This window comes from Amphiprion ocellaris, chromosome 18 (genome assembly GCF_022539595.1).
Source record: "Amphiprion ocellaris isolate individual 3 ecotype Okinawa chromosome 18, ASM2253959v1, whole genome shotgun sequence".
In the NCBI taxonomy this organism is placed as follows: Eukaryota; Metazoa; Chordata; class Actinopteri; family Pomacentridae; genus Amphiprion; species Amphiprion ocellaris.
This window is the reverse complement of record NC_072783.1, coordinates 26311404-26323025: the sequence shown is the minus strand read 5'-3', so window position 1 is coordinate 26323025 and position 11622 is coordinate 26311404. Positions and strand designations below refer to the sequence as shown.

Genomic DNA, 11622 nt, shown 5'->3' with positions numbered 1-11622 from the left:
GCGGAGAGTAGGGGGGGGGGGGGGGGGGGGCCCCCCCCCCCCCCCCCCCCCCCCCCCCCCCCCCTACTCTCCGCCCTGACTCCACCCAGACTCCGCCTTGGCTCCACCCATGTGGTCACACAGAAACTACAATGCCAAAGGGAGGACGAATTTATTTCTTTTTATCTGATCTGTAGCTCAGTGAGTTAAGGATTTGCCTATGGAGCTGCAGGTCGCTGGTTCAAGACCAGACACTTCTTAAATTTTCTCAATATCCTGACAAAGACAAAGAAAGAAAACTGCCGCTGGTGGGTCTTGAACCTGCGACCCTCCGCTCTGTAGTCTCTCCTCTTATCCCCCTGAGCTATTCGCTCAGATACAAATTCTTCTTTTTTTTGCGCATTTATCATCTATTTTTTTTCGTTTTCGAGTTTTTTTTTAACTCGAGTCTCGACTCGACCGTTTTTCTCAGGAGGCTGGACTTTTGCCTTTGTGCTGGAGGGTGGAACCCTCAGTTCCAAGACTTTCCAAAGCCTCCACACCTCCCGAGTCCTCAGGACCTGAGCTTTCACACAGTCTGAGGGCTGAAATTTTCGAAGTCCCACAGTAGTTCTCTGTTAGATTTAACTTTCAGACAGTCCAAGGACTGATATCTTCTAAGCTCTTGAGTAGTTCTCTGTTAGTTTGAACCTTCAGACAGTCTGAGGACTGAAGTTTTAAAGGTTTCTCAGTACTTCTCTGTTAGTTTGAACCTTTAGACAGTCTGAGGACTGAAGTTTTAAAGGTTTCTCAGTACTTCTCTGTTAGTTTGAACCTTTAGACAGTCTGAGGACTGAAGTTTTAAAACTTTCTCAGTACTTCTCTGTTAGTTTGAACTGTCTGGTTAACAGAAGCCTTAAAACTTCTGATGATTAGTCTTGATTTCACATTTAGATCATCCATCTGAGTTATTTTCAGACCTTCACCTGTGGGTTTTTTAGAAATCCTCAACAAACTTTGATTCTCTTCACTGAACAGTAAAGTTTGTGGAGATCAGAAGGTAACATTAGTTTGATCGATGCCTTCAACTACTAGTAGACTTTATCTGGAAAGCAGTTTTCTGAAATGAGTTCTTAGTAAATCTGTCCACAATCAAACCAAGAACATAGAAAGAGGAAATGTTTGAAGAAACAACTTGATGTTTTCATTTCAGACTAGAAAACGCATCAAGACCTTTATCTCTTTTTGCTCTTTTTGATTGTTTTATTGTCTCTTCTGTTTAATTTGATCTTCTAAAGTCTAACTGGTGTCTTTTCAAATGTTTTGTCCTTAGTTTGATTCTTCTTGAATGTTTAGTTTTGCTGTTTTCTCACCTTTTATTCTTTTCTAATGTCTGATATGATTTCCAAATGTTTTGTCTTTTTAATGTTTGTTTTTTTCAAATGTTTTATCAGCTTGTTTGAAAAATTTCCTTTTCTTTCCCAGTGTTTAATTTTTTTGATTAAATCTTTAAGGTTTTTCTTTTTAAATGTTTTACCACCTTTTAATGTTTAATTTTCTTTTTAAATGCTTAATTTTATTTTCTGTTTAATTCCTATTTAAATTTTTATTGTCTTTAAGATTTGTTTCTAATTAAACATTAAATTTTTTAATTAACTGTCTTTTTAAAGGTTTAATAGTCTAATGAAATGTTTTGTATTTTTTAAATGTTTAATATTCTTCTTGTTTAATTGTATGTTTTAAATGTTTCATTATCTAAAGTATTTCATATTTAATGTTTAATATTTTTGTTTAAGAAAACTTTTGTCATAATTACATGTTTTGTATCTTCTGTTTAATTATCTAATTAAATATTTTGTCTGTTTAATATAATTTAATTATATTTAATGTTTAATTTTCTTTTTAAATGTTTTATTGTATTAAATGTTTTTTCCTTTGATTTAATTGCTTTTTTAATTTAGTTTATTTCTTTAATCTTTTTTTCCTGTCAAGATTTTAACCCCAACCTTAAAAATGAAACAAACCCTTAAATCACAATGAAAATACTTCTGTTGTCACAATCATTAGTCAATTATTCAGTTTATCAATTCAACTTTATTTGTTTAGCACCTTTCTCACAAACAACAAAACTAAACAAGCAAAGAGAAAAAACTATGCTAAAACTATGATTAAAACTCAAAAACATTTATTAAAAAAAAAAAAAAAAAAAAAAAAAAAAGACTTAACATGGCAATAAAATATGTTGTGTCCAGGGGATGGAGGGAGTTTATTGAAGTCTTCTTGGGCTCACATGGGAAATCATTTAAAATAGAAACTTGATATTCAGTCTAAGGAAACTGCAGAGCAACAGAAGAACCAACAATATCTCCTGTTTTCTGCTTTAATGAGTCGACTCTTCTTGTGCTTTCAGACCAAAGAACTACAGACTCTTCACAACCTGCTCAAACTCTTGGTACAGGACCTCACCACACGAGTCAAGAAGGTTTCTGCCTCATTTCTACTCTGAAGCTCACCTTCTCCTGCTCAAACTGCTGACAAATGTTTCTGCTGCTCTAAAGTCTGGTCTCCAGAACTTCCGAAAAACACTCAAAGTCTCTTCTGCTGCAGGTTGCTTTGTAGAACTGCTCCAGAAAACCTCACTAAACCACATGGAGGGGCCTCAAGATAGTCGTCCAAATGAAACCATACAAAAACCAAACTAGCACAACCCAAACGCTAAAGTCTCCTGCAGCCTACCAGAGAACCTCTGAGAACAGAGAATCAGGACAGAAACTCTTACCTTCTGGACAACCAACGCTGGTTCACAAACAAGAATACAGAATGTGTCTGACCAAAAACCTCTGAAGACTCACTACAGCCAAGATAAAGACACAACTCAGCTGCACCAAATCCACTAATCACTGCACACATTAGCACCATGTGCTAACTGTGGCTAAAGAACCACCTTTACCAAGACAACTATCCAGTACAAAGCCCTAAAACACACCAAGAAACACATTAAAAACGATTTTACTGCTGGAAGCTGCAAGCCAACGCCTAAAAAACAAACTAAAGCAACGGAACCAAACCCGGTTAGTGGTGAAGAGAAGCAGAGGAAATGTTTGTCTGCAGCTAAATAAAGCAGGAAGACACTGAGCTGCTCAGGTGTTCCTGATAACACCAAGCAGCCACCTGGACAGCCAATAGGAACACAGCTTCCTGGAAGTCCAGAGGGCTGGGTTAGTCAAGGAAATTTAGTTTAAAGTTGAAGCAGAAAGTTAATAAAGAAAGTTGAAAACCACCTTCTGATACCTGAAATCTCTGAGTTTTTACACAAAGGACGCCTGAACATGTCAAACTGGTTCCATAGTAGAACCATCATTGTAAAAACGTCATAGTATGGTGTGTTGCTCAAAAAACATTCTGACCCGGCTGTCTAGGGTCGCCGAGGAGCAACACAAAAACAGGACAAACGCTGGTTTCCAGGCTAGGCGGCTATTTATTTGAAAGAGTAAGTTTAAAACAACACAACATGTGAGCAGAAAAATCACAAAGTCTGTCTTTACTTCAGCTGAAAATATTAGTTTTTGTCTTTTTTATTGACCAAACTTTTCAGGAAGTAGATGAAGAATAATTAAAGCTCTCATGTAGAAGTTCAACTTGTTTTGTATCCTTGTGGAGAGTTTAATCTTAGAGTTTGTCAAGTTGTTGAGTTTTTAGAGTCACATGGATTGTTTTGACATTTAATAACCGAGTCCTGAAATAAAATTACAGTTGTGGACTTCTGTCATTTAGTCTGGACTAAACAAATAACAGCAGCATAAATCTCAAATGTCATTATGAGGAGTCTGGATTGAGGTTTCTCACTTGATAATGATCAAAACATGAAATTTAGGTTGGTTTAAAGGAATATTCCACCTTAAATCTTTGAATGTTGACCTAAAAGGTTGGTTTCAGGATGTATTCCACCTACAAGACCCGAAAGGGTGGTTTAGAAAAAATCCTTCAATGTAGACCAAAAAAGTTAGTATGGAGGAATATTCCACCTGAAATGTAGACCTGAGAAGTTGGTTTGGAAGAATATACCATCCTAAAATCCTCCAATGTCGACCTAAAAGGTGAGTTTAATGGTATATTCCACCTAAAATTCACTACTGTAGACCTTGGAGGTTGGTCTGATGGTATATTCCATCCAACATCTTTGAACATAAATTTAAAAAGTTCAAAGGAATATTCCACCTGAAATCCTTCAATGTAGACCAAAAAAATCTTGGTGTAAAGGAGTATTCCACCTTAAATGTAGACCTAAAGGATGGTTTGGAGTAATATTCTACTCTAAAATCTTCCAATGTAGACCTAAAAGGTTGATCTGATGGTATATTCTACCCAACATCCTGGAACATTTACCTAAAAGGTTTCATTTAATGGTATATTCCCAGAAGAACCCTTGAACATTGGGCTTAATGGTATATTCCACCCAAAATACTTGTACATATACCAAGAAGTCAGTGTAAAGGAAATGTAGACCTAAAAGGATCGTTTAAAGGAATCTTTAAACAATTATTTTCATTATTTAATAATCTGTTATCAGTCAGAACCCTGGCAAACTTATTTTCATCAGTTTTTTTAGTGGAAGTCACAAATAAAGGAGCTCTTGGTTTTTCCCGGCGTTACTGAGTCCAAAGCTGCTGTTTCAACACAGAACATTCACATGGATCCATAAACCTCTCAGCACTCAAACATCCACAGACAGGAGGCCGGCTGGGCCGAGGCTCGGCGACGTCCTCAGACCCACGAGTCGGGGAGTCGCTGAACTTGTTGGTCCGGTTTGAAGGCCTCCGTGTGGTCCAGTAGAAGTCCACGTAGTCGGTGTTGGCTTTGAACAGCAGCGACTGGCCACCATCAGGTGGACCGGCTCGTCCTCGTAGGGCTCCTCCTGTAGCCTTGAGGGAACCACAGGAACATTCAGTAGCTGTTGGAGTTCTTCCTGTCAGGCTCGTGGTAGAACGGCTCTGAAGAATCTTGTACTTGTCTTATCTGGAACAATCTAACAGCCTAAACTGTTAACAGCGGTGTAAAGAAGCAAACACACAGGCATAGATTAGGACTCAAACTAGATTTATTTTAGAAAATGAATCAACTTAGAGGCATTTGTTCACACATGTGGCTGAATAGGAGGCCGTCCAATCAGATTTGAGGTCTTCACTCTGTAGGTTGTTTGTTGGGTGAGACTCTTGGACCTCCATCAGCTGACGTGGATGTTTGATGGTCTTCTCTAGTGCCAGATGATTCATCCATGAATTCAGCAGCTACAGACTGAAATGAAGCTCATGCTGCCGTGATTGAATTCCTGTTCCAGATCAAATGTTCAGAGCTCACCTTGAATGCAGCCGTCTGCTGTCTGATAGTTTTTCTCATTGTAGTCTTCAATAAAGTCTTTTTCCTCATGTCAGGATGTGGTGAGACTCTTTCTCAGTCTCTGCAGACGTCCCTCATTGTGCATCTCCAGAGAAGAAACAGAAAAACTGGTCACTGCTTCAGCATCAAACACTCTCCAGCATTGAGAGTGTTTTAGGAATTAATTCATTGTGTTGTGAACTTTGAAGGAGCAGAAACTTTACAGCTGTCAAAGATATGAGCTCCAATTCTGGATGTTTTAGGAAATGAAGTTCATCAAATGAACACTTGATTTTTGCTGATAACTGTCATTAAATTACTGAGGAAATCTAACATAAAAACCTGTAAACTCTCAGGCAGCTTTTGTTAAAGTTTGTCTATAATTCTATCATCATGTTCTGGAACCAGGACTCTGCAGAAGTTCCTTCAAACAGATACTTGTGTGTTTCTATTTAAGGCCTCAGGTTTGAACGTACAGCAGAGGATTAGAAAAGAGTGATTTTAATATTTAAATCAGTCCAGTAAATGTTTGGCGTAAAAATGATTAAAATTTTGATTTACAGATTTGTGTCAAATAATATTGTAGAGTCTCACTTAAATATATCCAAATGAGTTCAGTGTATTTACATTTTATAGAATATTTGATCTCTTAATCTCAATACTGTAGGGTCTGACCCTAAATATAATAATGATGTAAATTTAAATAAATAACATTGTAGTGCAGAGTCATAAACTTTAATCAGCTAAACTTACATAATAAATATCACTGCACAATCTTAACCTGAACATTGATATTACTGAGGTAAAGTTACATAAATCATGATATTCTAGAGTCTTAACTGGAATATTTCTAACATGAATCTTTTTGTATTGTACTGATAAACAATAACCCGACTTTCAGATAATATTTATTGTCTGTCATCGTGAGACTAAATTCCTCCACATTCTGGAACTTTAACTGCATCACCTGTAGGAATAAATAAAAATAAAATCTGTTCATTTCCACATTATGCCCATTTATTTATTCTTAATATCTCAGACTGAATGGTAGCTGGAAGTAAAAACAAACTCATCTGCTGGACTGAATTTCCCAAAATGGAAACATGGACAGAATTTAACACTCATGTATCCATGGCAACGCTGAAGTTTCTGCTTCTTACCAAAGTTCACAACACAAGTAAAGCTTTTAATGTAAAACTTCAGGGATGACTGCTGACCATAAGTATTCTGATCAATACTTCATGATCAATATCAGGACAGATGTTACAACTCCAGCTGTTGCATTAGACTGCAGTTATTCACAGAGAAATTAAAACCTCACATTCCTCATAAAAACTAGATGGGACTTTTATTAAATAAAGTGTTGGTGAGTAAACCGTGTAAAAAGTGCAAAGCAGCTCCATTAAATCAGGAGATGTGAGATTTCCACAGCATGGATCACCATCTGCTGTGTTGATTCATAGCTGAATGTCAGAATGAACTGAGCTAGAAAAGCTGCTTTGAGCTGCAACATTATGGTCTGACAATCCAACACCATCACAGTTTTCCTCTGGTTGTTTTGCTTCAACATGCTATGAAGTTCAGTTTTTACCTGAATCAATACAGAGATTCTATTTCCAACCAAGACTGGAAGAAAAATTGGAATGTTATGAGGTTATTAATGCAACTAAATCCTTTCAGATGGAAGGATTTACTTCTAAGTTCTAATTCAAGTTTCAGTTGGAGCACATTGCATTCACAAAGAAAAACAGCGAAACCTTCATAGCAACATTTAATAAACCTAAAGCTTCCCTGTTGGCACATTGGTGGAGTTTGTTACTGAGCATCTGAACCTTAAATCCAGTGAGAGGACCATCTTCAGTCCAGGCCAGTCAGAGAACTTCAAGACCTTCCATCAGCTGGACCAGATGTGGCATCATCTCCCTCTGAACATCTGGATGACAGGAGAAAAGACAGAAATCAAACACAGATCACAGAAATACAATTTATTCACTTTCATCATTTTATAAAATTAGCATGAACTTTATTAAAAATTGACATCAGTAACTATCGGTTACAAAACAAACTATCAATTCATTCAGGAACTGTGGGGTTAAACCTAAAAACACAGACCTCAACAGCAGTTTGTTTCAAAGCAGAACACCAGCTGGTTTTCACTAAACAAGCTTTCAGAGCAACAAACAAATGACAGTTTTGTTCTCATTAAGTTCACAGAGTCAGCCAAAATAATGTATACACACATCAGGAAAATAAAAACTTTTATAAATATTTCATTTGTATAAGTACTTCTATACATATAGATTCCTCTTTCTAAGTTTGATCAAATCAGGATAACTCTGTGTCCTGTTGTACGATGTTTTCCCAACAGATGGCGCTACCCTCATGAATGGAGCATCAACAAGTGATGTCTACAACACAACAGAAATGTCTGGAAGCCAGTGGCCACCACTTTGAGCACCTCTTGTAATTGTAGAGGCCAAAGATAACTTTTATTAATCTCGTGATGTCTGAATAAATTTGGTATTGAAATATTTATGCAAGTTTTTCTTTTCCTGATGTGTGTAAACATTATTTTGGCTGACTCTGTATAATGGGTTTCTGACAGGTCACCAGGCAACATCTTTTTATAATAATGACAAACATACCTGCATTCTACAGGAGTGATTTTCCTCATGTGCAGGTAAAGATGTGTGAGGAGCTTAGAGATGACAGGAGCAGGAGTCATCCTCACTAATTCAGCTTCCACCTAGAAACAGAAAGACCACAAACAAACACACTGATATACTCTCAAACGTTCAACCTCACAGTCTCAAAATATCTGTTTAGGAAGTGTTGTGTTCCTAAATTCTGCTGAAAGCATTGACAGACATTCTCTTACAAGGTTGTGTAAAAAGCAGCCTGTCCTCTGAGCTACTGAGAAATTTTCCTGAACAAAGTTTCTACGTGTAAATCAGCTCAACAAAAACTAAAGCCTCAGTCAGAGATAACAGGTATCGCAAATTATACTGAAAATGAACGGCTTGTGCAGTTCTAAAGTTAAAGTTAGTTTATTTATATAGCACATTTCAACAACAAGGCGATTCACAAGTGCTTCACAAGGACATCTAGATCCAAAAGTAGGATGTTTCATCTCATTTTTAACTACAAATACATGCAATAATAAATAAATACAATGGCTGGTTGTTAGTTTATCCACTATTAATGTCACTTTATATACTGGATTAAACTTGAGCAGTGGAAGAGTGAAGGAATTTAATGAAATTATGGAGATTCAGAGAGGTAATGTTGCGCAATGTTAAGCGCAGTTTTATTCAAACCAGCTGAAAGTTAAACTTCAGTGTTGCTGAACGGGTTTCAGTTAACCTTAAAGTAAAATAACGTTTTTAAAAGCTAAAATACACAGCAGAGATACACAGGTTGAGAAGTTCATTCTAATAATGACGTACAGCTGCTGCAGCAACTAACACAGGTGTTCAGCGGTAAGTTAGCCACCTGTGCTAATTAGCCCGCTAGCTAACTTAGCCGCTTAGCTAGCTAACGCGTCCGGACCAACTGCTCAAACACGGCAAAACACAACTCTTCACAAGTCGCTGACTTAACGTACAACAAAACAACGCTACTGGTTAGAAGTATTTATCTTCTTACCGTGTTTTACTCCAAAAATAAGGTCAACAGCAGCCAGAGACGTTACCAGACGTGCCGACCATAGATATACATAGCAGACTAGATCCGCTAGCGAGCTGTCTTCTGTATCTGTCTATGGTCTGACCAATCACTGCTCTGTGGCTCCGCCCTCTGAGAATCTTGTTGTCGTTTGGCTACACACGTGCTGATGACCACTTCCGGTCTCGGAAAATTAAAAAACGGACTCTTTTTCGTTTCTGTCTCTTATTGATTTTATTTTTTTGTTATTCTAAATATAAAATGAAAATCAAAGCATTTTTAAAATTTCGTGTATCCCTTTTTGATCATGAAAAGGAAAAACGCCCTGTATTTCAATTTTATTTTTTGTATTCAAATAACCACTCATTTGAGAACGGAAAATCCAATTGCCAAAATATACACGGATTCACGGACAACTGATTCTTTCTTTTTTGTCATTTGGTCTATTTTTTTGAATTATTCAGTCTTCCAGATCAGCTCGTTCTGTAAATGTAATCATGGTGACTCTGAGGACAATCAGCTGCGATCTGATCAGTAAATATCAGAAACAACAGCCACTGAGCAGTCTTTGGTTCAGAATCTCCACCGATGCAACAAATAATCAAGCTGAAGTAAACTTTGTAAGCTGGCAGCACAACAAACAAGTTATTTTAGTTTAAAAATGAGCACCAAAGTGTGAACTATCTCTTTCATTCTGCAGACAAAGTATTACAGTAATAACTCAGTGAAGAGAGACGGATCTCTGACTTCACTCTGCCTGAGGAACAGCTTTCAATCGTGAACCGTGATGTGCGAGTTACTGCCACCTAGTTGGAACTGTGATGAAAAGTTAGCAGACTGGAGGAAGCTGAAGTGTTGTACAGTAATAATGGGCCAAACACCAGCCTGAAGCTCCCATCACATTTCAATTAAGCTCATTTCTGTGGATTTAATAAAGGTACTCAATTATAACCCAGTTCATAAGGAGGTTTACAAGGATTTCATCAACTCCCACTCTTCTTATCTTCTTGTGCTTATTGGGAAAACTTCGGAGGCAGACATCAGGACAAGCGACAAATTTGATATTTTATGGGAATTACACGTCTGTGGCAAAATTGCTCCATGGCGCCACCTGAAAAATTTCAAACATTTACTACAGCCAGTACGTGTCACCTAGACTTGTGAAATTTGACAACCATATGCAACTCGTCAAAATGCACAAAAATGTAATTGATATCCATGCTCAAAATTCAACAGGAAGTCAGTCATTTTGAATTATGTGTCATATTTTCAACGATTTTGGGTCATTTTTCGACATTTTTAATAGCTATAAAGTCAAACAGGTTAACCCTGAGAGAGCTGAAAATTGGCCAGGATGTACACCAGGCATGGGTGATCAGAAGTTATCAAAATGCTCCATAAAACTCTGATGGTGTGGAAATGGCGGCTGTCGGAATTTCGACAATTCACCATGAAACAGCAAATGCTGTGTAATTGGCCTGTACATGCTCCAATCTGCCTGAATCTTTACATGAGTGATTAGAATCCAGCCTTCACCAGATACATAGGCCGAAATACACTCATAGTCCCAGCGCCACCTGGTGGACATGCTTGGATTCGCTGACCAGGAAGGATGCAAGGACCTGTTCACTGCTGCTTGCAGCTTTAAATATTCTTCTTTTGTTGGTGCCACTTTCATGTGTTAGCTTCTCTTTTTTAAAGAATTCAACCTGATTAAAGTGCACCATTTCAGTCTGTCTGTGGTCTTTATTAGATAGACGGACAAACTTTTGATAGAAGATGCTGTAGAAATAATCCGTCAACACCTCACTGACTGATTTTCATCATGTTCTGACGGCATAAATTACTCAGCATGTGCACAGCCTGTACTGCATTTCCAGGATGCAGGCTGTGCTGCCCTCTGTTGCATATTCTTAGTCATTTAGGGTCTGTTTACCTTGAGGAAGTGTTATTTAAACATGTGTTAAATGCAGCTAGATTGGATAGTTTGCTAATATACATCAGAAAATACTTCATCCATAATTCATTTGTGTGTCAGTTTGAAGGTCACTGGCATGCAGCTCTTTCTGACAGCTTATTCACAGCTGATGTGTTGCATTAATTATTGATCGTGTCTGCAGGGACATAACAAATGCAAATTGTGTTCAAAACCATGTTAGCAGACGAAACAAGATGGAAATACGTCTCTCTTAAATTTAACTGTGAGTAAATGATGGAATTAATGATGAGTGAATTGGGTTTAGCTGCTATGGGCTGACTGCCACCCTGCCATGGGTCACTGGGACACTTTAGTCTGCTTTTCTCACTGTGACAAGTCACATTTGTGCAGAGGAAAAGAGCTATCAGCACTTTAGCGCACAAATGACCTTTATGGTTTTTACTGTCGTAGCAGAAAAGGCAAAGTCACTTATAACATAGATTATTCATAAAGGGCCCCTTTCATTTAGAAAACTGTGCCAGATGACATGTGGAACTGGTAAACATGTCTTCAGTCAACAGATATTATTGTCAGTGAGGATAATCAGCGGCTGAAAACACTTTTCACCTGAAGACTGAAAAGCCTTTTATGCAGACTGATCATTTGATGTGTCGCTGAATTTTAATAAAGAAAGGAATATTTCTCGC

The 11622-nt window shown here is 37.6% G+C and overlaps 1 long non-coding RNA gene across 2 annotated transcripts; it reads right to left on the bottom strand.

Annotated features, from left to right (window-relative positions):
* Positions 1-2028: 2028 nt before the first annotated feature.
* On the bottom strand, positions 2029-9105 carry LOC129347344 (uncharacterized). 2 transcript variants are annotated; one of them, XR_008599401.1, is made up of 4 exons: positions 8980-9105; positions 7980-8080; positions 5099-7267; positions 2029-4997 (listed from the first exon to the last, which is right to left on the bottom strand). It is a non-coding gene; the product is annotated as an uncharacterized LOC129347344 (long non-coding RNA). The 2 variants fall into 2 exon arrangements; XR_008599400.1 differs by lacking the exon at positions 2029-4997 and having other exon boundaries at positions 5039-7267.
* Between the last annotated feature and the right edge of the window lie 2517 nt (positions 9106-11622).